General features: G+C 47.5%; 2 long non-coding RNA genes across 5 annotated transcripts; one reads left to right on the forward strand and one right to left on the reverse strand.

Moving 5' to 3' along the window:
• Positions 1-635: 635 nt before the first annotated feature.
• LOC119367701 lies at positions 636-2,904 on the reverse strand. Of its 2 annotated transcripts, XR_005176406.1 has the most exons (5): positions 2,736-2,904; positions 2,512-2,638; positions 2,314-2,450; positions 1,627-1,819; positions 636-1,534 (listed from the first exon to the last, which is right to left on the reverse strand). It is a non-coding gene; the product is annotated as an uncharacterized LOC119367701 (long non-coding RNA). The 2 variants fall into 2 exon arrangements; XR_005176405.1 differs by having other exon boundaries at positions 2,314-2,638.
• A 352-nt stretch (positions 2,905-3,256) lies between these two features.
• Positions 3,257-15,210, forward strand: LOC119363656. 3 transcript variants are annotated; one of them, XR_005174233.1, is made up of 6 exons: positions 3,257-3,471; positions 4,187-5,311; positions 5,594-5,900; positions 14,133-14,241; positions 14,547-14,649; positions 14,727-15,210. It is a non-coding gene; the product is annotated as an uncharacterized LOC119363656 (long non-coding RNA). The 3 variants fall into 3 exon arrangements; XR_005174230.1 differs by lacking the exon at positions 14,547-14,649; XR_005174232.1 differs by lacking the exons at positions 3,257-3,471; positions 14,547-14,649 and adding an exon at positions 3,562-3,647.
• The last annotated feature ends 12,273 nt before the right edge of the window (positions 15,211-27,483 follow it).

The following is a 27,483-nucleotide window of genomic DNA, read 5'->3' on the forward strand; positions in this document are numbered from 1 at the left end:
CAAGTTCATGAGCGTCAGGAGCCTAGAAACACACCTCTTTGAAAGTGAGTTCTTCACTGCTTTCTGTTGTCAATTGATCATTCTAAGGATTATTACATTTGGTGGTTCTTGAGACCACCAAGATAAAGAAAAATGTTAGTGATTTGGAAATCCGAACACGTATAAGTGTCATCTGGTCCATTAGCGATACACGTATCCAGGCGTATTTCGTATCAGGACAGCAAATCGGCAGTTTTTGCCATGTCAGTGCTTCTTAGGTTCTTGTCCCCTGAAGTTTCTTTTCTTTAAGTCAAGTAAAAAATTAAAAAATGTATATAAACTATAAAAATGGGAAAGTAACATCAAGCTGAGCAGACAAGTGGACACTGGGGCCGTATGTCGTCAATTAGTATTTTCCAACTCGAATGATCTTTGCAATGGCAGGGTTTAGTTTAGATTGTGTATGTTTTATGTGATGCTCAATGTCCTGCTCTCCGTGGCTAAGCAAGTATAGAGTGGACACCTGCCATGGTTCAGTTTGAGAGCCAAAAGGGGTTTGTGCAAGTACAAGAGAACAAAGGGAGAAGAAAGAAAATGGTTTATTCTCTTTTGCAACACAGAAAATTTTGTAATTAACAAGATAAGTACAACTAGGGTATTAACCAAAGCTAGAGTTTACCCATGATGATGGAATGCGCACTTTGAGGAACCGATTCAGTGTGAGATACCCAGAGCAATATGTGCTCTTCCTCTCCTATCATGAATGGATACCCAAAGCAATATGTGCTCTTGCTCTCCTATCATGGATGGATAATATGGTACTCCGACTGTCAATTGGATATCGTTGAATGTTAAATATTCGCAATTTCTAGGGCGGCACCCTATCATGGAAAAGAGGTTGATCCCACAATCTATATGCCTGTCCTAATCAAGGAAACCTGGCGAAATAAAAAACTTGCAGCTAATTTAGTGTGCAATCCAGTGACCAGTTAGGGTAATTGAGTACTAGCAAGTGTTCAAATTCCTCTAGCTAGATGCAGGTTAAAGAAAGATTTATTTAAGAGCCATGCGGTTGACCGGGATATTATTAACGAATGAAATTGGAGCTAATCATTCTGTACCCCATCATGGAGTTTGTAGCTGGAAATTCCCTGCTACCCACGGCCACATGCCACACAACATGAAACACAAGGAACCAATTGCTCTCGGGCTTCCAAAGGGACAATTCTTTCTCTTTTTGAAGTCAGACGAATGTAGACATTGGATATTTACTAAAACGTTGTATATTTTGGATTAAATATTAATCCTCCGACCAACTTCTTGGTGCTTGCAAGTTACAACTATTGGTCAATGTGGACTAGGAAACTGACCTGAAACATCCTATTTCCTTCATGTATAAATGGCTCCCTCCTGTGGATGACAAGTATGAAGATCGCTGTCGGTGCGGCCAAGGGCCTTGCCTTCTCCACGACGCCGACCCGCCAGTGATCTACTGTGACTTCAAGGCCTCCAGTATCTTGCTTGACTTGGTAAGCAACACGTAACTTCAGACATTCTGCTCAGAAAAGAAGTAGTTTTCAAATGTCTCTCTCATTTCGGAACTGTAGTGGTGGTTACTAAAAAATGGGGTCGAACAATATGCCACACCTCTTATGCTGAAATTACCATAAAAGTGTCTGACAAATAAAACAAGCTCCATGGCCTCGCAAACTCGCCCCCGCTGCTTAAACGATACAGCCTCTCCCTGCCCAGGATGGACAACCTTGTGTCGATTCACCCTCTTCTTTTTCAATTCCCCTACTCTACCACCACATGATTATGCCATCCGTGATGATTGGTTCTAGCAAAAAGAGTAGCTTCACAAATTATATCATCAGGAATTGCTGGTATGCTAGGAATTCAATGGTATAGGTTCAGTTAAATATGACGCTAAAATTTTTATGAATTCTACACAGATTTGTTTTCCCCGTGCTGCCGTAGGAATTAACATGTACTCCCTCCGTAAAGAAATATAAGAGCGTTTAGATAACTAAAGTAGTGATCTAAACGCTCTTCAGGGCCGGCCCTGTGTTTCGGGGGGCCCTAGGCGAACTCGGTAACATGGGCCCCTATGTCCTAAGGCAATATACATGCATGTGTGTGCTTGATACATAAGCATTATATATATATATAACTTATTAAGAGTAAGTTTCAACCACACATCTTTAGTTTAAAATTTGACTATAATAATTCGACTGACTCCAGCGACAACAATAATAACCAAATTCTACCTGATTCCATCGACAACAAAAATACTAAAAAGATAGCAAAATGAAACTAACATGACATGATTACCTCAAATAAGAACCAAATTCGACTGAATCCATCGACAACAATAATACTTTAGTGCTTCAGAAAAAGTTTCTTTGGAGGGCACAATCAGGATCAACATTGTCCAAGATATCCTTCTCAATGCAGCACATAACCACTTTCTGTCAACAAACTTACCATTACTTAACTTTCTGGAGTAAAAAGCATATGAAAAGTGTCTACCAATGGTGTCCTTCTCGAACTCAAGATCTGGTTGTCTAACAGGTTTCTTCTCAATTAAAATATCCCTTTTGCTATTGTCAACAATTTCCCATGTTCTTGGATCAAAAATAGATGAAAGGTAATCTTCCTGTTCATCATCAAAAATAGATTAGGAATTTATACATCGGATGATTGGAACCCTAGACATACACGGATGAATAGTTGAATAATACTTGAATACGTACATAATAGTTGAATCTATGGTGTGCTCACGGCGTTGCAGACTTGCAGTCGACCAAGTAGCGGACTTGCCGCCTTCCCGGATGCCGGATGGCCGGGCTGCCGGACTGCCGTGCGGCCGCGGCGGCACGGGCAGCGGCGGCAGACAAGAGGAGGAAGACGATTAGACAGATGAACAGAGGAGCTGACGAAGGAAAACGAGCAGGCAACCGTGCCTCGCATCTGGCACCGATCGTGCGCGTGACGCTTGGCTAATCGATCGCTGGTTATCTCATGGGGCATGGGCCTAGCCCATCTGGCCATGTCGTTTGGTTTCTTCTGTAAAAAAGCTTTACCTATTGTTTTTGCTGGGCTATAGTATACATACACACTACATCATGGGCCCCCCTCCGCCTAGGCCCTGGGCCGTCGCCCCATCGGCCATACCCCAGGGCCGGTCCTGACGCTCTTATATTTCTTTATAGAGGAAGTAGCAAAATATGGTTGTGGGAGTGGGAAGGGGAATAAGGCTGAGTCGCTGATCAGGAGGAAGATCAATTTCTACGCCTTCTTGCATGTGCCACACTGATCGTTTCTCACGTTTGGAATTTCTATGCCCAATCCTCTATCTTCTTCCCCTTTCCCTTTTGTTGTCTTCGCCTGATTGACGTTGTATTATTCATGTCCTGCCCAATCAGTTTTACAGGGACTCAATCTTGGTGTGGATTGGGCATCACATTGTCGTCAGCCTTGGGTGTTCAGGTACCTGCTCTAGGCCCTGGTTTCCTTTACTTAAGTTTTTTAATATGTATTTTACTTAGTTTGATGCTATGCATACATTATTTGATGTCACTTGGGTTCAGGGTTGGTGTATTGTGCACAAAAAAAAGAGAGGATCACACACGTTTACTTAGCAAGTCAAAAGCAATGCCTTTTCTGTAAGTACCAATGACGATACATCACACATGCATTTTTTTTCTGAAACTTTGAAAATACAACTGTAAACAACAATTTTTTTCTCTTAATTACCAATTTGATCTCTACTGTTCGTCCAGTTCCTTGGTTGGTTAGCATGGGATGGTGTAGTTGAGAGAACCCTCATGTGTGTCTTTATTAACAGGAGGCACTCGATAGGTGGAGATTTAGAAGAAGCAACTGATAGATAGCAATGAGCCTTCCGTATTTGTCAAAAAAAAATCTCACTACAGGCCTCGGTTTTTCTTTTTGAGATTCTTTTTACATTTTTTGTATCCATGTCAAATTAGCGGTTTGGTTATTGCATCATGTGATACTCTGCGATAGATTTTTTTAATTATTATACTCTGTTTGAATGAGCTAAGAAAAAAGAAACCCGAGAGGTCCTGATATTGTTGGGTATTTGTTCCTTGGATTTGAGCTATTCCTTCTATTTTCCTTCTTCTTCCTTCTTTCATATTTCTTTGCTTTGTATTTTCCTTGACACTGTATTGTTTCGCAGGTGCTGATCTTGGTGTCAATTGCTGCCTCACGTTTCCATCAACTTCAGCTGGTTACATGTTTCTTGGGACTTCAGCTGGTTACATGTTTCTTGGGAATAAACGAATGATATAATTATGATGTCAATTTGGTCGGCAAATACTGCTACTTCTGGAATCTGAAGTGTACACCCTATGCATTTCAGTCTATTTTACTGCTGGTCTATCTTGATCTTCATAGAATCGTTGATGTTGCTTTGGATAAGTCTATTAAAGAAATTATAGGCCCTGTTATTTAAAGAAGGGTTACAATAGCTGCCCGAACTACTAAGGTGCTTATTCTTAAGGTGAACGTCATGGACTATTTCCCTAGCTGTACATGTCCATTAGCCATTTGTCTTCCTGTAGTTGAAAAGTTTCTAACAGGCTTGCATATTTGCCCTGCGGGATTGGGCAATGGAATCTGATGATAGTGTAGTATCTCGCGCTGCACATTTCATGGTTGGCGTGCTAGCTGGAAGTCTAGCTCATGTAACTTCCTGTATATTTTTGCATAAGGCTCTTAGTGTAGTTTTTCAGTTGTAGTTACAGCCCCAGCACGTTGATTATTAAATTCATTTAGGTTTAGATTTAATGTGTAATGCTATATTCAGTTGTCTTGTCTTCTACTGCATGAGCGTTTTTGTGTTGTTTTATCATCTCATCTTCAAAGTCTCATTCAGAACCTGAGCAATAACAGTGAAACCACTGAACAGATTGTTCATATTCTGATTAATGATACTCTATATCTTGATGTGCGTTAATAGAGACTATTGCAGCACACACGGTACCTCTTCACTTTTTATTTGTTTTGGTTTATATATCTGGTCGTTACGATGGGAAGTAGCCAATGGTATGGTGTTGCTTCACTTACTATGCTATCAGCCATTTTTGGACTTTTTAACTTCGCTACCAAAGGCATACGTAGGCCTTAGATATATGCATTATAGCAGAAATATGGAATGTTCTGTTAATGCGTCACAACATCAATGAGGATCTTGCAGGCTATTGAGATGATTGATGGAGAACTCAAGCAGCCTTTTGCCAATAACTTGTTGCCGTTCATGTCCATTTTGACGTCGGCTGCCTCTGAACAGCATGTTGCTTAGGTGATAATCTTGCGAAAACTAATCCTGGGAAGCATTTCTTTGGATATCAGTAGTTTAATACAAACTTGTGCTTTTTTTAGATTGGTGTTTCCTATTGCTCATCAGTATAGGTTGTTTTGCGTCTATGGTGTCCTTTTTTCTTCGTGTGACTCAAACTAAGCTATATGAAGTATATTTATTATTGCCTTCTTTTTTATTTTTTTATTTGTTGGCTAAATATTTAGAGTTCATAGCCTATTACGATTTCTTGCTAATAACATTGCCAAATTTTTACCCATGCAGAGTAGCATTTAGAGTGGTCAAAGAGACTGAATTTATCCTTCACTATTATTTGGCGCTTCTCCAATTCAAGGCGAGTGATACAACCTGAATCTTTCATTTTATTCCCCTAGATTTTACTAGATGCTACTGCTAATGGTTCTTGTGAAGACGAGCTACATTTATTATCTGTGGGCTAATTCAGTTTTTCGAAGTGAATTGGGTCACACAGAGAATCAACGCACACTAAATCAGTTTGATTGGCAATTATTGGGCTACAGATTGAAACATGCTTTTCCAGATGGAACCATCAGCAAAAAATTCAAAGCAGGTAATTGCTGCCTTCGAATATATTTATTTCTCCCTTAACTTGTTGAACAACCATCATGCATCTTATCCTAATAGTTTGTGTATACTAGATAGTTCCCCGCGCGTTGCTAGGCAATGTTGGCATACTAATCAGCTAATATGGTGGTACAATGTCTGCTGACCTACATGCTTGGATTAACTAAAAGAAATTTAACAGAATATCTGCTCAAATTAAGTGTTGGTCTGACCAACTCATTTGACAACACAATGCTTTTACATTTTCTCAAGAAACAAAAACAACACGACATCAGGGGAAAGGTAACACCATCGGGGGCATGGCCCCATCAAAATGGCAGAGTCCGGGCCTCATTCTGGATTGCCAACGGAGTCAACGGCGAAGTGCGCAACCAATGGGTCTTGTGCTCTCGGATGCTTCGGAGTTCATGCTCCAGATCAAAGTGGTTGGAGTCCATGGAAGCCAACAAATGGGTAAGCAAAGCCAATAAAAGGAGGGACACTTTTTTTTTATAGAAAAGGCGAGAGACCGACTTTATAGATAAAGCCACCAGGCAGAGTATATGACCAACAACAGCACCCAACAAAGTATCACGCGCAGAAGATAAAGTATCATTACAAGGCCAGCGGCCTTACATGGCACGCAGGCCAGCCTAAACCAGACACCAAAAGAGCATTCAGGAAGCCGTCCTCAAAGAAAGCCGAAGAAGCCCAGACGCCGTAGATTTCATCTTGGATAGCATGGCGTCGAAGGCCTGGAGGTCCCCTTCTTTAGTCAATAATCTCCATTGCTGCAAGAAACCATTGGCTTTAAATAAGCAATTGACAGGATTAGCCGGAAAAATATGTTCAATCGAGAACTTATTCCTAGTAGTCCACAACGACCAGCCAATCGCAGCCCATCCAACTAAGAAGACTCTTTTAGAATGGCCAGAAAGAAGATTGACATAATGCCTCAGGTCTTCAAAGGAGGAAGGGGACCAATTTACATGTAACCAGAGTCTGATGCAACTCCACATAAGTTTAGCTAAGGAGCAGTGAAAGAAAATATGCTCGGTGTTCTCCAGTGCCCCACAAAGCACACACCTGTCGGACCCCGGCCCGTTTCTTTTCTTAATCTGATCGGCCGCCGGAAGCTTACTCCGGACAGCTTGCCAGAGAAATATCTTGATCTTAGGAGGAATTCGAGCCGACCAGACATGCTTAAACTTGACCGGGCCGGAGTAAGCTTGGAGTAAGCAGATTTAACCGAAAAACGCCCCGAAGAGGAGAGGGGCCACACCACGGCATCCTCTTCCTCCGAGAGCAGGGGGAAGCAAGCAGTAAGGCGCTGCCAATCTTCCAACTCTTCAGGAGAAAGAGAATGACGAAAATCCAGAACCCAACCCCTAGCCGAGAGCTCAAAGATAGAAACCTCAGTATCATCGCAATATGAAAATAGAACCGGAAAAGCAACAACCAGCGTGGAGTCCCCGACCCACCAATCAAGCCAAAACCGCGTAGACTTACCGTTCCTAACTACAAATTTTACAAGGGACCGAAAGATCGGCCGGACTTTAACCAGTTGATGCCAAAATTGCGACCCACCCGCAGCCGGCGCGAACATAGGACTCGAGGAGGGGAAATATTTAGCTTTTAGGATAGAGAGCCAGGGTGGCAGTTCCTCAAGAGTCATGATCTTCCACCACCATTTGATCATAAGACAATTATTCATCACTCGCGTATTAATAATGCCCAGACCCCCTTTGGCCTTGGGGCGACATATAATGTCCCATCTGACCATCCTGTACTTACGTTTATTGTCCGCTGCGTTCCAATAGAAAGCACCCCTATGCTTGTCAAAACCATTATGAACCCCACTAGAGAGAAGATAGAATCCCATTAAGAACATAGGTAGCGAAGAAAGACAGGAGTTAGTAAGGGCGACCTTGCCTGCTTGCGTATTATATCGCCCTCGACAAGGGAGAACTCTGTTGCCAACTTTGGTAACCACCGGAGCGAAGTCTTTAGCCAAAAGTTTAAGCGGAGAAATGGGGAGGCCTAGATATTTGAGAGGGTAGGATCCCAAAGAGCAGTTAAGAAGACGGGCCACCCGCTGCGCCTCTTCGTCCGAGACCCCAGTCACTACAACCTCACTCTTAGAGAAATTGATTTTAAGACCTGAGAGCGCTTCGAAACAAAGCAGAAGGAATTTCAGATTGGTGAGGCTATTATCATTAAGTTCCATCAGAATTATAGTATCATCCGCATATTGGAGATGAGAGATGCCATTAGGAATGAGATGAGAGCTCACCGGAGTGATATGACCAACCAAGGCAGCTCGAGAGAGAATGCGAGATAGAGCATCAGCCACAAAGTTGAAGAGTAAAGGGGACGCTGGATCCCCTTGCCTGAGGCCCCTGCCATTAGCAAAAAACTGGCTAATTTGGCCATTGACAGCCACAGCCGTGTGCCCCCCAAAAACCAATTGCATCAAGTGCTGCATAACAGGCCCCTCAAAGCCCTTAGCCAAAAGAACTTGCCGAAGGAATTTCCAGCTAACCGAGTCGTATGCCTTTTCAAAGTCAAGTTTGAGAACCACAGCCTTGGTCCCTCGCACCCGTAAGTCATGAACAATCTCATGTAAACAAAGTATCCCGTCCAAAATGAACCTCCCTTTGATGAAAGCAGACTGGAAAGGGCTAATGGTCCGATGTGCAATGGGAGATAGCCTAGTGGCCATGCCCTTTGCAGGCATCTTTGCGAAGTTGTTGATTAAAGCAATCGGCCTAAATTGAGAAATCATATCCGCACCCTTGACCTTAGGGATGAGGGAGAGAACCGCATAGTTAAGTCTAGAAATGTCAACCGATCCCAGCCAATACCCTTGGATGACAGCAGAAATTAGACCTTTTAGTTGGGGCCAGAATTGTCGAAAGAACGGAATGGAGAAACCATCAGGGCCTGAAGCCGCATTAGAATTAGCCGTCCGAATAGTATCAAAAATTTCCTCCTCAGAAGGGGGAATCAACAGAAGCTCATTATAAGCGTGAGAAATCCTATCAAGGGGAGCCCAGAAGCCCGGGGCTAGCGCGAATCCGAGGTCTGGTTTAGCCGAAAGCAGGTTAGAGAAGAACCGAACTACATGACGGAGAATGACTGGCGGTTCAGAGACCCTAACACCATCAATAATGAGGCTGTTAATCAAACATCTACGCCGTCTGCCATTCGCAATGGCGAAAAAGTAAGCCGTGGGAGAATCACCCTTAAGAGTCCAATTAATCGTACCCCTTTGCTTCCAATACACTTCCTCTTGGCGATGAATAGCCAGAAGCTCCTTCTCAAGGCCATAGCGAACTTGCCACTCAGTAGCCGAGAGCCCACCGTTGTCCGCATGGGAGTCGAAGGCACTAATTTGAGCACTCAACCTAGATTTGTCGCGCCTCGACTCAGCAAAGTGGTTCTTGGCCCATCCTCTAAGGAACTTGCGTAGGGAGTAAGAAACATAATGCCAGTCATCCATAGGGCCAAATGAACGATGGGGGGAGGTAAGAAAGCCCAAGATCTTCTGAGCCAGCATATCAGGGAACCCTTCCACTAAAAGCCAGGACGCGTCAAATTGAAATCTTTGGCAGCCATTGGGGCAGAGACCATCGTCAAGGATGAGAGGAGCGTGATCGGACCCGACGATGGGGAGGGCCCGAAGTGAGCAGCGAGGAAAAAGGCCATCCCAAGCAGGGCAGATAAAAACTCTATCAAGAACCGAGCGAATAGGACAAGTCTGTCGGTTGGTCCAAGTGTAGCGGGCCCCAACCCTCGGGATCTCACGGATAGCCGTGTCCCTGATGAAAGCATTAAAAGCCTCGGCCCGCACCCAGGAGAAATTGACAGAACTCTTATCAGAAGGATACCGAAGCAGATTAAAATCACCCCCAATCAGGAGTGGCAGTTGGCAGGCATCAATTTTAGTAAAAATCTCATCCAAGAAAATTTGTGACAAGGAATGATCAGCCGGACCATATACTACCATAAGTTCAAGGAGGGTGTTATTGGAACGTAGGGAAACTACCAAACTAGCCCAGTATATACCATGGTCGAAAGCCACAAAATCAAAGGTGACATTATTGGTGTGCCCAGAAGAAAGCCGCCGGACTGACCAACAGAGGCCACGAAATTCCACCTAAATCTATCAATCCCAGCAATCGCCGATAGTTCAGAAGGAGAAAAGGAGGGTTTAAGAGTCTCAACAAGCCCGATAAAATCAATTCTTTCAGCGCGCATTAAGTCCTTCAGTTGGTCTCTGCGCCCCCTAGCGCAGAACCCTCTAATGTTCCAAAACAGGGCCTTCATCTTAGGGAAAGGTTTTTAATTCTCAAGCTCGACCTGCACGGAGCCTTGCAGGTTTTAGCACGTTTCCCGGCCCCGCGCTTCTGCACCGGAGACAGCTGCCCCCTAGCAACCTCGCCCCGTTCCCCTCCGGCCACAACCAGAGGGGCATCCATCCCAGTCCCGGCCTCCTTGGCCTTGGCGATATCAGCCTGAGCACGTTCATTAGCACGAATCAACTGCAACAGAGAGGAGGGAGAACCCACGCTAGCGTCTAGACATATCCCAACATCAGCTAATATCGAAAGGAGATGTTCATCGGAATGGGAGGGTAAAACAAGCCTAACAGGAGACTGAGCCAAAGGGGGGGAAGGAGATGAGGGTGAATCCAAACCTGAGGGGGGAAGATCACGCGCCGCCGCACGCCGAGCCGCCCGATCCACCACGCGCTCGCCACTGCTGGAGACGCGGCCACTCTTGCGAGCGGTCGAGGCAGGAGAGCGCACAGGGACCGGAGGGGCCCGACCAGGGGAAGCCGCCGCCGAAGAAGGGCCCGAAGCCGCTCCCAGGTCCGCCTCCAGACGGCGGCAGAGCCCAGCCGCCGACTGCCTGGAGTCCCCCGAGGCCCGGCTCTTCGCGGAAAACTTCTTCACCGAGGACTTCTTTCTTTTCTTGGCCGCTGAAGGTCCCACTGGAGGTAGATCTTCAATGCCGGACAGCGAGGGGGAGGTGGGGCGCACGGGCATGTTGGAGCACGCCCCCGACAAGGGGGTGCCCTTCGAAGCAGCCGCGGCCGCAGGACCAGCCACCGTACTAGGCACGGAGCCCTGAACCCCACCACCCGCCGGAGCCGGAGCACAGTCCTTCATCGGCTCCTGCTCAGCAGGAGAAAGCCCATCCCACGCAGACTGGGTGAATCGGGGATCCGTGCCATTCAGCGAGTCCTCAGGACCCCCCACCCTCCCGGCTCTTGTCATCGTCACCCGAGGCCGGGGGAGGAGGGGGGGAGGAGGAGCGACCGCACCAGGAGCACCTTCCACCCGAACTCGAAGACGAAAGCCACCAGCCGCCGGGAAGACATCAACGGAACCACGGATGCAGATCGGATCAACACACCACACACGAAGGCGAGCAGGACCCAGAACCGACAGCGAAGCAAGATCGACCTCAATAGGTTTCCCGATAAGCACCCCAAAAGCCATCAAGAAGGACGCGGTGCGCAAGCTGGGAGGCACATCATCAACGAGCACCCAGACATCAGACAGAGGAGATATGGTCTTGGATCCGTTGGAAGCCGCTTTGACCGATACAACAAGTTGATTCACAGGGAGAGTGAAACTGGTACAGGAAGACATCATGCGAAGACTCTCTTTAGAGGGGAAAGTGGCCGCAAACTCGAAATCAAAAAGCTGCCGGATCTGCCAGTCCCAACCCCCTTCATCCCACATATGAAGTTCATCCAAGAGGGCTTGTGAAGAGATACGCTTGTCTTGGACAGTAATGACACCCACGTTGGACAGGGAGGGAATGGGAGCAGCTGCGGGGACTTCCTTGTCCATGGCAAAAAAAGAGCAACCCGGGAGGCCAATCCCAAAATGCACGAAGGAGGGGGGCTTGATCCTACTCTGACAGTCCACCGTTAGGTGTCCATCCTCCCTACAGATGAGACAGAAAGGAGGGTTCTCGCACCGAGACTGGAAATGACCAGGGCGATGACACGCGAAGCAGGTGAGGATGGGATTAGAAACCTGGGAGTGAGAGGAGTTATGGTTCGCACCACGAGAAGGCGGCGGAGGGAGGATGCCATCTCCAGAATAACCACCGACGGCACCCGCGCCAGCACCACGTCCCGCCGCAGGGCCAACCGGACGCCGGGCCGGGGCCCAGAGCCACCACGAGGAACGAAGCGGGACGGCCCGCCGCCGCCCGCCGCCGGCGTCCGCGGCGGCCCACCCATGGGAGCAAGCGAGGAAGGAGACGAGGAGGGGCCCGAAGATCCCGCCTGGCTCCCCCGCGCCGCCTGTTCCCAAGGGTCGCCCACATGCACCGGAGCTGCGGGCGCCAAGGACGGAGAAGCCACCGGCCCGGAACCAGACGCACGCGCCGAAGCGGCACCCGCCTCCGACCGCGAAGCCTGGAGCTTGGCGCGGAGCGACGCCTCAAACTCCAGATCCGCAGCGGCGTCGCCAGAGCCGTCCCGCCCCCGCTTGAGGCCGGAGACAGCGTCGCTGGAGGACCCACGGGAGCGGTCCATCGCCACCACCGACGAGAAGGGGAGGAGGAGAGGAGGGGGAGGCTTGGATCTGACAAAGCGGCGGATAGGGAAACGGCGCCGTCGCAGATCAGCAGCGGAGGCAGGAAACCCTAGAAAAGGGGGAACCGACCCCTTCCGGACCCATAAATAGCCGGAGCCAGCCAGGCCGGGCTCTGTCGAAAGGGCCGAAGGGGAAGGCAGACTCAACTGGGCTGGCCTAGGCCCATCAGACTCAGACACGAGGGGGGGGGGGAATCAGCCGTGGAATCCAGCGAAGGGGCCGACACAGGCCCACACGGCCCGTCACCGACCAGAGGGACCCGGCCCACGGACCGGGGCACCAACGCAAGACCCGATCCCAGATCTAGGGTTTGCGCCGGCGCCGCCGACGACGTGGAAGGGAGGCACCTGGACGGCGACGAACCGGAGGGCACCGCCACCGAGGAGGATGAGACGGGTGAGGCCATGGCGTCCACCCCCGGGCTCACCAAAGAAGGATCCGCCGCCCAGGGAGCGGCGCGCCGGCGCCCACGGCCAACACGACGCCATCCATCCGGGCCCGCATCAAGCGCACACAGCCGGCCCCGACCCCCCGGAGCAAACTTGCGCCGACGGCCCGCCACCAATAACGGAGGCAACCCAACCACCGATGCCGAGCGAGGAGGAGGGGGAGTCTCAGGATCAGAATCGGAGCCAGAGTCGTCGGAATCAAGGGCCCAGAACTTGTTGGCCCGTGGCGCTGCCAGGGCCACCGGACAGGGAGGGGGGAACGCAGGTGGAGGGGTTCGGGCCCCGCCGCCGGCGGATAGCCCGAAGAGGAGCACAAGGGGAGAAGGGAGCAGGGGAGCGAATCTGACTTGAACGCCGGGGACGAGGGGGGACCGCAAGCCGACGGCGTCCCGCGGGGAGGGAGCGAGGGAGGGGAGGAGAGAGCCATCGCCCAGGTCGTCCACTTGGGTCAATTTCTCCGCGTAAAGGAGGGACACTGGATGTAAAAGGAAGATGAAAGCCAACCCTTTTAACGTGGACATGCAATGTCTCTGTGGATGCATATAAATAATGGGCAGCTTTCAATGGGGTGAGACACCGGGGCGTCACGTGAGCGTTTCTTTTTTGCTTTTTGTGTGTGATTAAGGAGATAGTGGGGGAGATCAACATGCCGCTGATTTTCCGGAGGAAATGAACATATTTGCGCAACACACAGATTGACTCATTGTGCTCCGACCCAAACAGAAGGCCAGCCACTGAACGACATGGTTCAATGTAAAGACAAAAAAATGTTTTATGGGTGATGTGGGGTCGTGGTGATCAGTTTTTGATGAGATGGTATAATTACTAACATGGACAGGCTGCATGTTGAGATAAATAGGTAGTGGGGATGAATCTCCTAGGTATATAGGATATGTTAGCAAATGAAATTCAAGAAACTCAAGCAACAAAATATGGAGTTTCGATAGGGTAATCTGATTCTAGCCTTGATTACCGCTCTGCATTCTGTCATGCTGATTTATTGTGCGCCGAGAGGTGCAAAGCTGAATTGTCAATGCCGTTTCCCTATCTTAGACATGCATTAAGCTGCTTAGTTTGTTTCTGTTACTTTCTATGGCATCTATCATACGACATGTAGGCATATACAATCCTTCACCGAATCTTATTGAATCTTCTACATTTTCTATACAGACATATGTCTTTTCTTTGCCCAAGCAACAAGACAAGCTGGTGGCACTGGTTTGCAGGACATTGTCGGTTCATGAATTTTATCGTTTGCGCTTTGATGTGCTAGCACGAGGTTTGTCCAAATTTTAGAACTTGCATTGAGATATTAGTTTCATTTTACCCTTTTTCATCATATTGTACCAAAATCATGCTTCTTCACTAAGTTGTTTTCTTTTCTATACTTAAAATATGAACAGGCTTAGTTGAAACTTGAACCTTCTAGAAAATCATAAAACTATGGCATTGATTCATCTTTACATTTGGCTATGTAATTATCCCTTTTTCAAGAGTGACTGAGGAAGATGCAGATAATGTAAGTTCATTTGTACTCGTGTAAAGACAATTGTCATCCAGAGTAAACTGCTTTGATTTTGGTAGGCTATAAAGATTTTGAACATGCTCAAGCTACATGGAAAGCCAATAAGAGTAAATCTTCGACTTCAAATTCTTGTTCTGATTTTTATAGAACTATTGCTTTCCGGTAATACTATATTTATTGTATTTAGTTCGTGTCAACTTAGGTAATCATGCATTATACAGTTCAGATTTTAATTGCAGTGGCTCCTCGCCGACACGCGAAACAGTGGCTTCTTCCAGCGGCCGAAGCAGCCGCGTAGCCAATATGCCTCGTGTGGATTCTCTTGGTCGTCAGCCTGCGAGAAGCCTCCGCTATCGGTCCAGCCGACCATTGATGTGAAGGGCCAGACAATTGTTGATAAGTACACGTTGCTTGTGCTCACCATGCCGCCGAGGGGCACGATGACGCCGTACGGCTTGAGGGGAGGCGGAGAAGTGATTAAGCAACCACAGTGTATTCCCGTGACATTGTTGAAATACATATGTTTGATGGTCTGTTTTGTAGGACGTACTCCCTCTGTAAACTAATATAAGAGCGTTTAGATCACTACTTTAGTATTCTAAAAGCTCTTATATTAGTTTACGGAGGGAGTAAAATAATTGTACGTTCATGATTGCTCGTTCAGCAAGATTTCATGTACATGTGCTACTCTAATCGTAACAAACTGAAAAGTTTAACTGACAATTCATATTTCCCCTTTGGCTCTAACGTGATTAATCTTCCATATAATATGTTGAACAGGCTGTAATTACTTCCATGCAGATCCGCCACAGAAATCACAAACGGGTCGGGCTCTCGTGCTGGGTTCCCTGCACGCAGTAGCCTGCAGGGCCAATCAAACGCCAACAGCTGTATTTGTGGACCCCACCACACATAAAACAAGTTCCTTCTAATTTACCGACTGTATTTCCTCTTGCCTTATCCACGCGACCAATGCCGTGAGGTCCATCCGACCAGACCATGGCCGGCGGCAAGATAGAAGCTTTTTTCGATAAAGGGCGTTTTTATTATCTCAAAATGTAGCATCAAGCGATACAAAGCACTTAGAGTACCACCCGGCCTCTGCATAACTAGGATGCACACAGCCAAACAAAAAAAAGCTGACAAGAAAAAAACCCCGACAATTCGGCAACAATAGAGTCCTATAGACCGACACTATGCCTATGTCGAAACGGTTGATGGACCGATCCGGAGATTATGCTGCCACCCATGTTGGGTAAAAACCTCCATAGCCACCTGCTCCAATCGCGTACACACCGCCTTGAATAGCGGTAGGTACTCCGCACGTTGTAGCATAGACCACATACGAAGCGAATGCGTACAACGAAAAATAACCTGCAGAGGAGAAGCATTTTTGTCATTAAAAACCAAATCGTTTCTACATAGCCAAAGCGACCATAGTAAGGCGTACGCTCCCACCCTTATTAGCGTTTTGAATCTATTTGAAATACCATCCAACCAATGACCAAAAATATTGGCAACACTTGTGGGCGGATACAAATTTGACGCTATTTGGATGAATGACCACGTAGAACGTGCAAACTTGCATTGAAAAAAAAGGTGTTTGATTGTCTCGTCAAGAGTACAAAAACAACACTTCTTACTTCCTGGCCAGTTGCGTCGTGCAAGGTTGTCTTTGGTTAACACAACACCTCTACGAAGATACCACATGAATATTTTAACTTTTAGTGGAATCTTTGCCTTCCAGATTTTCTTGTTATTGCTCTCCGGTACTTCAGAATGCGTGAGCGCACGATACATAGAGTCTACCGTGAAAGACCCTGATGTAGTAAGGTTCCAGCGAAACACATCACGCCCTTGCGTCAGGTTAATCAGATCCAGACGGGATAACAGATTATGCCATGACATAAGTCGGGCGCCAACCAAATCCCGCCTGAATGAAATATTCGGCGGGGATGAGCTGAGCACCTGCGCAATAGTATTGTTCTTATCGCGAGCAATGTTGTACAAGGCTGGATATTGTTCTCGGAGACTGGCATTGCCTAGCCAGATGTCTTCCCAGAAACGAATCTCTGACCCGTCCTTTACCGCGAAAGACCCAAAGCGAAAGAGTTGTTTCTTTGCTGCCATTAGGCCAGCCCAAAAGTGTGAGTCGCCAGGTTTCCAATATGCCTGAGACACCGCCTTTTGGCCTAGATACTTGTTGCGCAGCATGGTTTGCCAAACACCATCCTCAGTAAGAAGTTTGAACAACCATTTACTAAGTAGGGCCTCATTCTTGACCTGCAGGTCATGAATTCCAAGACCACCTTGGTCTTTCGGCCTACAAACCATGCTCCATTTGGTCAGCCGGTATTTTTTCTTTTCACCATCTCCTTGCCAAAAGAATCTAGACCTAAAATAGTCCAATCTTTGCAAGACCCTTTTTGGGAGTTGGAAGAAAGAAAGCATATAGAGAACCATATTTGTGAGGACAGAGTTTATCAAAACCAGTCGTCCTCCAACTGAGAGCAACTTGCCTTTCCAACTGCTCAACCGTTTCTCTAGCCGCTCCTCTACATGCTTCCACTCCGCAATGGTGAGACGTTGATAATGACTAGGTATTCCCAGATATTTGATCGGGAATTGGCCAAGTGCGCAACCAAACAGGTCTGCGTAATCGGCCGCTGCCTCCACGGCTTCTCCAAAGCAGAACACTTCGCTTTTATGGAAGTTAATTTTAAGACCTGACATTTGCTCAAACGCTGACAACAGGAGTTTCATGTTTCGAGCCTTGTCCAGGTCATGTTCCATAAAAAGTATTGTGTCATCAGCATATTGCAGAATAGAGAGGCCACCATCCACAAGGTGTGGCACTACCCCAGCAATTTGCCCGTCCTACTTGGCGCGCTCAATCAGAATAGCCAACATGTCAGCCACAATGTTAAATAACATTGGGGACATGGGGTCACCCTGCTGTAGTCCTTTTTTTGTCTGGAAGTAATGACCTACATCATCATTGACTTTGATGGCCACACTACCTCCAGTTACAAAATTTTGGATCCACTTGCACCATTTTTCAGAGAAACCTTTCATCCTTAGGGCCTGTTGGAGAAAAGACCATTTGACCTTGTCATAGGCTTTTTCAAAGTCAATTTTGAATACTACTCCACTTAGGTTTTTCCGATGCATCTCGTGGACGGTTTCATGCAGGATTACTACGCCATCAAGTATATTCCTTCCTTGCATGAAAGCCGTTTGAGATGGTCGGACAACATTGTTAGCTACCGAGTTAAGCCGATTCGTAGCCACTTTGGTGAAAATCTTGAAGCTGACATTAAGGAGGCATATGGGTCTGAACTGCTGGATCCGTTCAGCCTCCTTAATCTTTGGCAACAAGACAATCTCGCCAAAATTAAGCTTAAATAGCTCAAGTCGGTCGGCATGAAGACAATTGAACAACTCCATAAGGTCATCCTTGATGATATCCCAGAAATTCTGATAGAATTCTGCGGGGAAACCATCTGGGCCTGGAGCTTTGTTATGTTCCATTTGGAACACCGCAGCTTTCACCTCCTCTTCCGAGAATGGTGCCGTCAGAATATCGTTTTCTTCTGCCGTGACTTGTGGAATGTCATCTGTTCGGGTCTCGTCGAGGGTGAAATTCCCTTCAGCCGGCGCTCCGAACAGAGATTTGTAGTATTTGGTGATATAATTTTTGAGCTCCTCTTGACCTTCGATCCGCCCCTCATCTTGTTGGAGACTATAAATACATTTCTTCCTATGCCGCCCATTAGCGACCAATTGGAAGTATCTTGTATTACTATCACCCATCAAAATGAAATCGGCTTTGGATCTCTGGTAGTATTTGATCTCCTCTTCTCGCAGAAGACGGGCAGTCTTCTCATTAGATTGATTTTTTAATTCAATCTCTTGTTGAGATAAGATGCGCGTCTCTGCAATTTTGTCGAGGTCATCAATAATGGTAGAGAGCCGTTGTTTTTCTTTTTTATAAATCCCGTTGGTATGTTTTGCCCATCCAGAGAGGTGTTGCCTCATGGCCCTTATTTTAAAGTTCCATCTCTGAATATGTGTACGACCAACAGCGGGCCTCTCCCAAATATTCTTGATCATGTCTACAAATCCATCCCTATGCATCCATCCCAATTCAAATTTGAAAGGGCGTCGGGTAGCTGGGTTCGTAGAATTAGAATCCAGAATGATGGGTGCATGATCCGATAAAGCCTCAATACGCTCTAGGGCTCGCACGGTTACCAGAGGAAATTTTAATTCCCATTCGGTATCCATGAGTACCCTATCAAGTTTCTCGTATGTCGGCACATGTCGGTTATTAGCCCAAGTGAACTGCCGTCCTGACATACTAGCCTCCCGAAGATCCAAACTGTCTATGACAGCATTGAATAGAAAAGGCCAATGAGTGTCAAAACGGTCATTATTTTTCTCTTCCTGATACCTAAGGATATTAAAGTCCCCTCCAATAAGCATTGGATGCGGGTTATCCTTAGCCAGATTTACCAATTCCCGAAGGAAAGCGGACTTATGCTCATCTTGGGCAGCCCCATAGACCGCGACAAGAGTCCGTGTAAAATTATCAGCTCTGTTTCTTAGGTGAAATTTTATATGAAATTCACCGATCGAAAAGGCTAACAAGTCCATGACTGTTGTCAGTATCCCAAGAAGGATTCCTCCAGACCTTCCACGAGCTGGTAGACTATGCCATGTGTAGTCGAAACCACCTGATAGGTGACCGAGGACATGCGGGCGAAAGTCACACTTACCAGCCTCGGAAATTGCCACAAAATCCAAACCATGTTCCCGTACACAATCACCTATGTGTTTATGTTTAGCCAAGTCCGAGAGACCTCTGCTATTCCAAAACATGCCTCTCATGTGGAAACTCGGATTGGTGTGGAACTCTTCGCCTTCTTGGGCGGCTTTTGTTTCTTTTTAGAGGCATGTGATTTAGATTTCCGCGAAGACGCTGTGAAGTCACATAACATTGACCCAGGTCTTGCGTCATCCAATACAACCTCGGTAACCTCACCAACCAAGTGGGAGATTAGCGGACCATCATATTTGGCATCCGCTTCATCATCGTCCTCGGTTTCTGGGTCAGGAATGGTGGTATTACACTTCGGAGAAACCTTTAAACGGTCGATCTCCATATGTTTAAGTACCCCAACCGACAGATTAATATCATTATCATTCTTTCCCATAGAGACCCCCACGTTATATAAGCTGTTATTAATGCGAGTATCCGAAAAAGAAAGAAATGATTTAACGGGAGAGGTACCTGGCGTGGAGTCCAAATTCCTCGAGGCATGGCGGCGCATTGCCTTCGCTAGTGCATGCTCATATGTCGGAGAAGAACCATCCGCCGAGACTGGGTGGCGATTACTACGTCGAAGGGGCGAAGCCAATCCTCCAGACATAGTACCCTCCGGTGTTGCCGAGTGGGCCATCGGTGAAGGCTGCGGAATCACCCTTGTCCCAGAGGTCGGTGAAGAAGAACGTGCTGCCGGTCCCACCAAATCAGTCGCAATGGGTGTCGTGGCAGAAGGACCCGAACGAGCCGCCGGTGGACTGAGAGGAACTATAGCGACCGGAGCGCGAACTGAGGAAGGTGTCACAGACCCCGTCACCATGCCTTGCACTTGTACGGGAGCAGAAGCGGGAGCATGCAAAACATGCGTTGCGCCCGCGTCCATGGCTGACTGCCCGAGCGTCGCCTGCTCAAGGTCTGCCGGCTGATGCACCTGAGACGGGACAACCGCTTGTGGGTTTAAGGGTGTGCATGCACCCGCTGACCGCCCTGTAGCAGCGGCCACGGCTGGCTGCATACGAGCGGCCACATCATGCACGTCTTGTGGCTGCATGGTCTCTACCTGCACATGCATGTGTGTAGCTCCCTGGGCTGTAGGAGCGTTGGATGTTGCCAATGCTTGAGCAGACGCGGTTGGCACAAGAAATGTAGCCGAAACATCAACTATAGCTGCAACGTCTTGCACAGGATTATGCAGAACATTGACTTGTGGTGGCACTGTAGCATGTTGAAAGCCCAAATAAGTAGTCTGCATGGGAACAACAATGGAGACAGATTGAGCTCCACACGTCGTATTACCACCATTCATTTGGACCTTTTTTGCTCGCTTGCTAGCATCCCTATCTGGCATATCCTCATCCCGGTTAGCACCATCATCATGCCCATCATCATGGTTTTCCCAAATCCGAGGAATAAAGTCATCATCCGGAACAAAATCACCCTCCTCCAGCACAAACCGAAAGGCATATCCATTAAGCTTGACATAAACATCAGAGGAGACCGAGCTTTCATCAGACCCATCATGTTTGACGAAAATATCCATGTTATGAACAGCCACCTGGATCCGCACAATACCGTGACGGCGCAAGCAAACCAAGTCAACATCCTGAGTGGCGCCAATAACTGATCCCACCGCCCACAGACCAAGGAAATGGCGAAGAGCTGGCGGTACTCCGGTGACGTGCACCCAAACAGGCTGCAAGGGAAGTAGCGACGGAACCTCCTCGATTTTCCATTCACTAAAAGTGATCTTCACGTCATGTGATTTAACATTATACTCAAACGCTGCCACACGCTGCAAAATTTCCACTGAAGGGAAAGAAACCAAGAAAGCATTTGCTCCATGAGGCATGGCTTCCCACTTCCACGAAGTTTGGACCGCAGCGATCTTTGCAACCTCAGCCTCCACCACAGAAGAAGACAAGGAACCACCCGAAATCGTAACCAAAGCAGTCGGCAAAGTAGGTGGGGCAAGATTCTCCTTAAAGAATGAGTCCGGAAGCTGTACAAACATTGCATTAACTAAACCACAACCACCGAGGGAGGCGGTTGGCCTTGGTTGCTTGAGAACCGGGCAGCGGTGCAGAGGATGCTTGTAGTTGTTACAAATGTGACAGTAATGAACCACCGTGCAATCCTTAGACATATGATCATCTGACCTGCATTTAAAACACCAAAACCCAGTCTTTTTACCCTTCGGTAGATGTCCAGTAGTGTCAATAGTGGTTGGCGTCGCCGCATTAGCGTGTATGGCTGATTGAGTTTGAGCATTGGGGGCCGCCGTCACTGACGCCGGCGGGAACGCCGGCGTAGAACGCGCAGCCGCGGGGGCAGCGCCGGCAGTAGCATCACGACGTCCCCCCTTGCGCTTGCTCTTGGGACGCCGGGCGGGAGGTGCATCCGGCGCTTGCTGGTTGTTAACACCAAAGATGACCGGTGCCGGAGCCGAGGCCCGCTGGACGGACGGGGCAGCGGTGGAGGTCGACGCCAGCAATGCTCCGAAGCGAATAGGTCCAGCAGCCACACCAAAGCCAGCCGAGAGTCCAGGGTTTGATGCAAAAGCTGGCCCTGTTTGTCCCACGGGTGGAGCCCCCTCGGACGGCAAGATAGAAGCTGTCGCAGTGTCGCGGCTAGCGCCGCCCGCCTCCGGCGCGCTGCACCGCCTGTTGCTGTGGTTTTCCCTGCCGTTAATGTGATTTTTTTTGAATTTTCGCTAATGTGATTGAAAAATAGAGAACAATGGATAGGCGAAGCTTTCCCTGCACTTAGTACGCATAGGTGAAGTTGGATAGCTCGTATACTTCAAACTTCAGTACGTGCATATGCAATATCCGGATAGGTCAGTACTAGCTGGCTAGTACAGAGGTCGACGAAGCAATGGAGTTTGCTTCCTCGCATCTTCAAGAGTTACCTTGGCCTGGGCTTCGGTGCGCCGGAGGCGGGCGGCCGTAACGGCGTAGCCGTGATGGCTCATGGCTCCTGTCTTGGCGCCGGGGTTCTCCGGCCACAGTCCGATGCGACGGACCTTACCGCGTCGGAATCCCCGTCCCATGGAGTAAATTAGAAGGAAATTGTTTATGAGTGATGGGGTCCACCAAGACAGCTGTTGGCGTTTGATTGGCCCTGCAGGCTACTACGTGCAGGGAACCCAGCACGAGAGCCGACCCCATCACAAACAACCAAGTGAAAAGTGCGCTTACCCTTCTAGCACCGCCTAACCACCACTCAGGTGGCGTTTTTTCTTTTACTGCTACGAGGGTCGTCATCCTTCCTTTTCTCATTGGTGTTTTTGGTGAGCGGGGTGTTTGGTGGTCTTCGGCTGCGTGTTCGGTGCCTGCCTCTTCGGAGGGAGGAGGTCCGATGCCCGCCTCTTCGCCAGGGGTGGGGCCGGATCTGCTGCTATCGGTTTCTTCTACCTCTGCATCGTTTCTTGGGAGGGATGTTGTGGGGTGCGACTGATGGTGGGTTTGCGTTTCCTTCATCCTTCTTCTGCCGGCTTGGTGGTTTGTGATTTTTGCAGTTCTCTTTTAGTGCTGTTGTTGTACATGTAAATGACTCGGGTGCGCAGGGATACATGGCGGCCGCTATGTGCCCTGTGCAAGGGATGATGGTCAGTATTAGTTTGTGAGTCCATTCATCCTATCATCCAATTCAGATGCGTGCTTTGGTTTTTTAGGATTTTCAGCAAAAAAAAGGATTATGAGATACTGTTGATTATTATGGCTTCAATTTGATTTGATTTTCCTGATTTGAACCGTGAAAGGTTAGTTTTTTGCTATTAGAAAGTGGGCTGCGTTTATTTCATGCCTTGTTTACCATGGTCTGTCCAGCTCATTCTTTGGCTTCAGATAGATGATATTCTGATAACAGTAGTGTGGTTGTTTTAGGATTTTTCAACAAGTAATTTTTATTGATTTAGTAGACCTATTTTTATAGACGGGTGTTTCCTCATGTTGCTGTTTATTGGGAAGAAAGCAATATCTTTATACAAGTTTGCATCTTCCTATATCAGGATGCCTCTGTTGGTGAAAACTCTAAGCTCCACTGATGGGGAGGCTCCTGGTTGACCGAGGTGTGTGGCTTGCGGGGTGGGTTCTTTTTGTAAGTGTATTTGTCGCTGGCTTGTTGGTCTCGCTCTATCGGTTGGCTTGTGTGTATTCGTGGTGCTTGTGTACGCGCCCGCGTGCAGGTGATGTTTTTTTTCTTTTACTGCTATGAGGGTCGTCGTCCTTCCTTTTCTCCTTTGAATTTGGCGGCGGCGGTGTTTTTGGTGAGCGGGGTGTTTGGTGGTCTTCGGCTGCGTGTTCGGTGCCTGCCTCTTAGGAGGGAGGAGGTCCGATGCCTGCCTCTTCGCCGGGGGTGGGGCGGATCTGCTGCTGCCGGTTTCTTCTTCCTCTGCATCGGTTTCTTGGGAGGGATGTTGTGGGGTGCGTCTGATGGTGGGTTTGTGTTTCCTTCGTCCTTCTTCTGCCGGCTTGGTGGTTTGTGATTTCTGCAGTTCTCTTTTAGTGTTGTTGTTGTATAGGTAAATGACTCGGGTGCGCAGGGATACATGGCGGCCGCTACGTGCACTGTGCAAGGGATGCTGGTCAGTATTAGTTTGTGAGTCCATCCATCCTATCATCCAATTCAGATGCGTGCTTTGTTTTTTTAGGATTTTCAGCAAAAAAAGGATTATGAGATACCATTGATTATTATGGCTTCAATTTGATTTGATTTTCCTGATTTGAACCGTGAAACGTTAGTTTTTTGCTATTAGAAAGTGGGCTGCGTTTATTTCATGCCTTGTTTACCATGGTCTGTCCAGCTCATTCTTTGGCTTCATATAGATGATATTCTGACAACTGTAGAGTGTAGTTGTTTTAGGGTTTTTCAACAAGTAATTTCTATTGATTTAGTAGACCTATTTTTATAGATGGGTGTTTCCCCCTGTTGCTGTTTATTGGGAAGAAAGAAGTTCTTTATACAAGTTTGCATCTTCCTATATCAGGATGCCTCTGTTGGTGTTAGCACGTGCAAAGCAGTGTTGTCTTTCTAAAAAGGAATTGTTTCATCAGCAGCTTTGCTAAAGACATATGTAGACGTTGTTGATGTGTCCAAGGAGCGTGGCCAGCCTCAGGCATGTGCGTTGGTTGTTTGGGACCCTGCATGGAGTGCTATGCTTGGTGATGTACAGAATACAGTCAAGAAATATTGCAAAAGTGTACATCTACTGTTGGATTTATGCATATAGGTGATATTATCGCACATAGAACCATAGCAAAGATGCCTTGGCGTGAGGCGTATTCATAACTCATAGCACCTTCTCGTTTGTCGCTACTGATTGCTAGGTAAAACTAAAATATCCACCGTTGCGTTACTTTGGTCTTTCGGCGCGACAGGGTCTGAATCTGGCATTAAAACCTGCTAATGTGAAAGGGCATGGACTAGGGAAAACCAAAAGATTTAGATCGATCTTCGCTCTATCAGTAGGAGGAGGACCTCTAGGATCAGGCAGCGGACCTCCATCTTCATGCTCTGGCTCCCGCAGCCGTAGATGGCTTAGCCCTCCTGCTTGCCTTTCCCATTCCTTCTACCGGTTTCCATGGGGGCGCATGAGATCACCATATCTGAGGTGTGGTGCCTGAGAGAGGAGCTCGAGTCGAAGGATGCGCAGCTCCGGGCCAAGGACATGGAGCTCAGGGAGCTCAGGGAGGAGAAGAGTGACTTGCTCCTCCGTCTTGAGCGGCAGTTCATGGAGCTTCAGAAGCAGCAGGAGTCCAGCACTAAGATTCTTCAAGCATCTTCGGCGTCGTTGCAGGAAGCGGCAGCTGCGCTGGAGTGCGAGCAGGCCGATCATGAGGATGTCTAGGGTCGCCCGGACCGCTTGATGGACCATGTTACCACGTAGGTGGTAAAGCTTCGCGACACGTACCATCGTGCCAGCGCGACCATGCCAGCCATCGGGCTAAACCCGTTCGATCATCCCATTGACTTCTATGAGCTACGACTTCCTGACCTGGACTCCGTCTTCAGCTATCTCTCTAAGGAGCTGAACCGTCTCCGCACGGTGCTGGGGGAGGCGCTGGACAAGGAGGGTGTTCGGGGTGCCGTCGTCGTTGCCAATCGAATCCTCTCCAGGATTCACCACCGAAATCCATTCATGCCATTAGACGTTGTCTTCGACGAGCTGGCTCCCGTCAACCAAGAGCGGGCTCTATGGGAGGTGGCGCCCTACATCACCACCGTCGTGCGCCTGGAGTAGCAGAGTAACTTCGATGGTTTTGGTATGACTGTTGATTGACGCGGCTGTTTTTAGCATCCTTTTGTTCGTGTCGTTGGAGCTTCTGAAGAACCGAAGAAGGTTTGGTATGACTGTTGATTGGCGTGACTTGTTTTAGCATCGTTTTGTTCGTGTCATTCAGACCTTCTGAAGAACCAAAGAAGTTGCAGAACAAGTGAAGCCTAGTTAGGTATGGTGATTAGGTATACATTCAACATATAAGTTAGCGATTTATCAATGTTGCTTTTGTTGCTTAGGTATGATTTGAACTTGGGTTTGTGGCTTTGGTATGCAGTGAACAAGTAATCAATGTTGCTTTTGTTGCATTGCTATTCAGTTAAGTTTGAACACTGATACAAATTAAGTTAACTGAGATAATTTCAGTTAAATTTGAACACTAACACAGATTCAGTTAACTTAAACATTCTACTAACAATTGACACAAGTACAAATTCAATTAACATAAAAAATTCAGTTAACTTTGAACACCAAGGCAGATCCAATTAACTGATTTTTTAGTTAAATTTGAACACCACGATATTTTCAGTTAACCGAAACATCTAGTTAACAATTGACACTAGGACAAATTAGGTTAACCCAAAAAGTTCAGTTAACTTTGAACACTAGGATAGATTCAGATAACTGGAAAATTCAGTTAACAATTGAACCATGACAAATTTAGTAAACTTTTAACACGAGGACAGATTCAATTAACTGGAAAATTCAGTAAACTTTTAACACCGAGAGATTTAGTGAACTGGAAAGATTCATTTAAATTTCAACACTTACAAATTAAGTTAAATGAAAAATTAAGTTAACTTTTAACACCAGGACAGATTCAATTAACTGTAAATATGCAATTATATTTGAACACTAAGACAAATTCAGTTAACTTCAAAGATTGAGTTAACTGCAAAGATTAAGTTAAATTTCAACACTGACAGAAATTCAGTTAACTGCAAAGATTCAGATAACTTTTAACACCGGGACAATTCAATTATCTTTTAATACTAAGAAAAATTCAATAAATGCTTACAACCATAGTGGTCAATGCTCTATACTTAGTTTACAACAACATTCTTGATGGGTTGCTCGGCGAGTATTTCCTCATTCTCCTTCTTCATCCCCTCCACGAACGCCATCTCCTCCGCCATCTTCTTCATTGTGTTCATGGCCTTAGCGTTCTCGACGCGAGCTTCCATGATCTCTTTGATGTCTTCACGACTTTGCTTCAGAGCAGTCATGGATTCATCCATCAACAGGTCACGCTCGATGCCGAGCTTCTCTTTCTCATCCATTAGTTCGATGATGACGGCGACCGCCTCCTGCAGTAAGGCCTTTCTCTCCTTGTATAGCTTTGCCGATCCGGCAATCTCCTCCTTCAATAGGTCTCCCTCGATGCAGAGCTTCTCCTTCTCATCCATAAGTTTCACAATGAGAGTGGTCGCCTTCTCCTTGCCAGCCATAAGTTTCTCGATGAGAGCGGTCGCCTTGTCGAGCATGGAATTGCTTAGCTTTGCCCAGCCGGTGATCTCCTCAGCAGGCATGTCGTCGTGGGCAAACGACTATTCGCCTCTGTGGTGAATGCACTTGTCAGAGCCCTTGCCTTCCCGCTCGCCCCCGCGATGAGTCTGCTTGTCAGAGCCCTTGCCTGCCCGCTCGCCCCTCGGACGAGTGCGCTTGTTAGAGCCCTCGCCTGCTTGCTCCCCCCGAGGACGAGTGTGCTTCTTAGAGCCCTCGCTTGCCCCTATGGCCGCCGCGAGGCGTTGGGGCCTCTCTTTTGCTTTCGCAGCCTTGGTCAATGTTCCATGGTTATTTCTCCACCCAGAGCTCCCCCCCGACAGACCATGGCAGAGACGCAAGCAACGATGAAGAAGAAAGGATTGTTCTTTTGGTGACAACTGTGGATGTG

The sequence above is a fragment of the Triticum dicoccoides genome, chromosome 2B (genome assembly GCF_002162155.2).
Source record: "Triticum dicoccoides isolate Atlit2015 ecotype Zavitan chromosome 2B, WEW_v2.0, whole genome shotgun sequence".
Lineage (NCBI taxonomy): Eukaryota > Viridiplantae > Streptophyta > Magnoliopsida > Poales > Poaceae > Triticum > Triticum dicoccoides.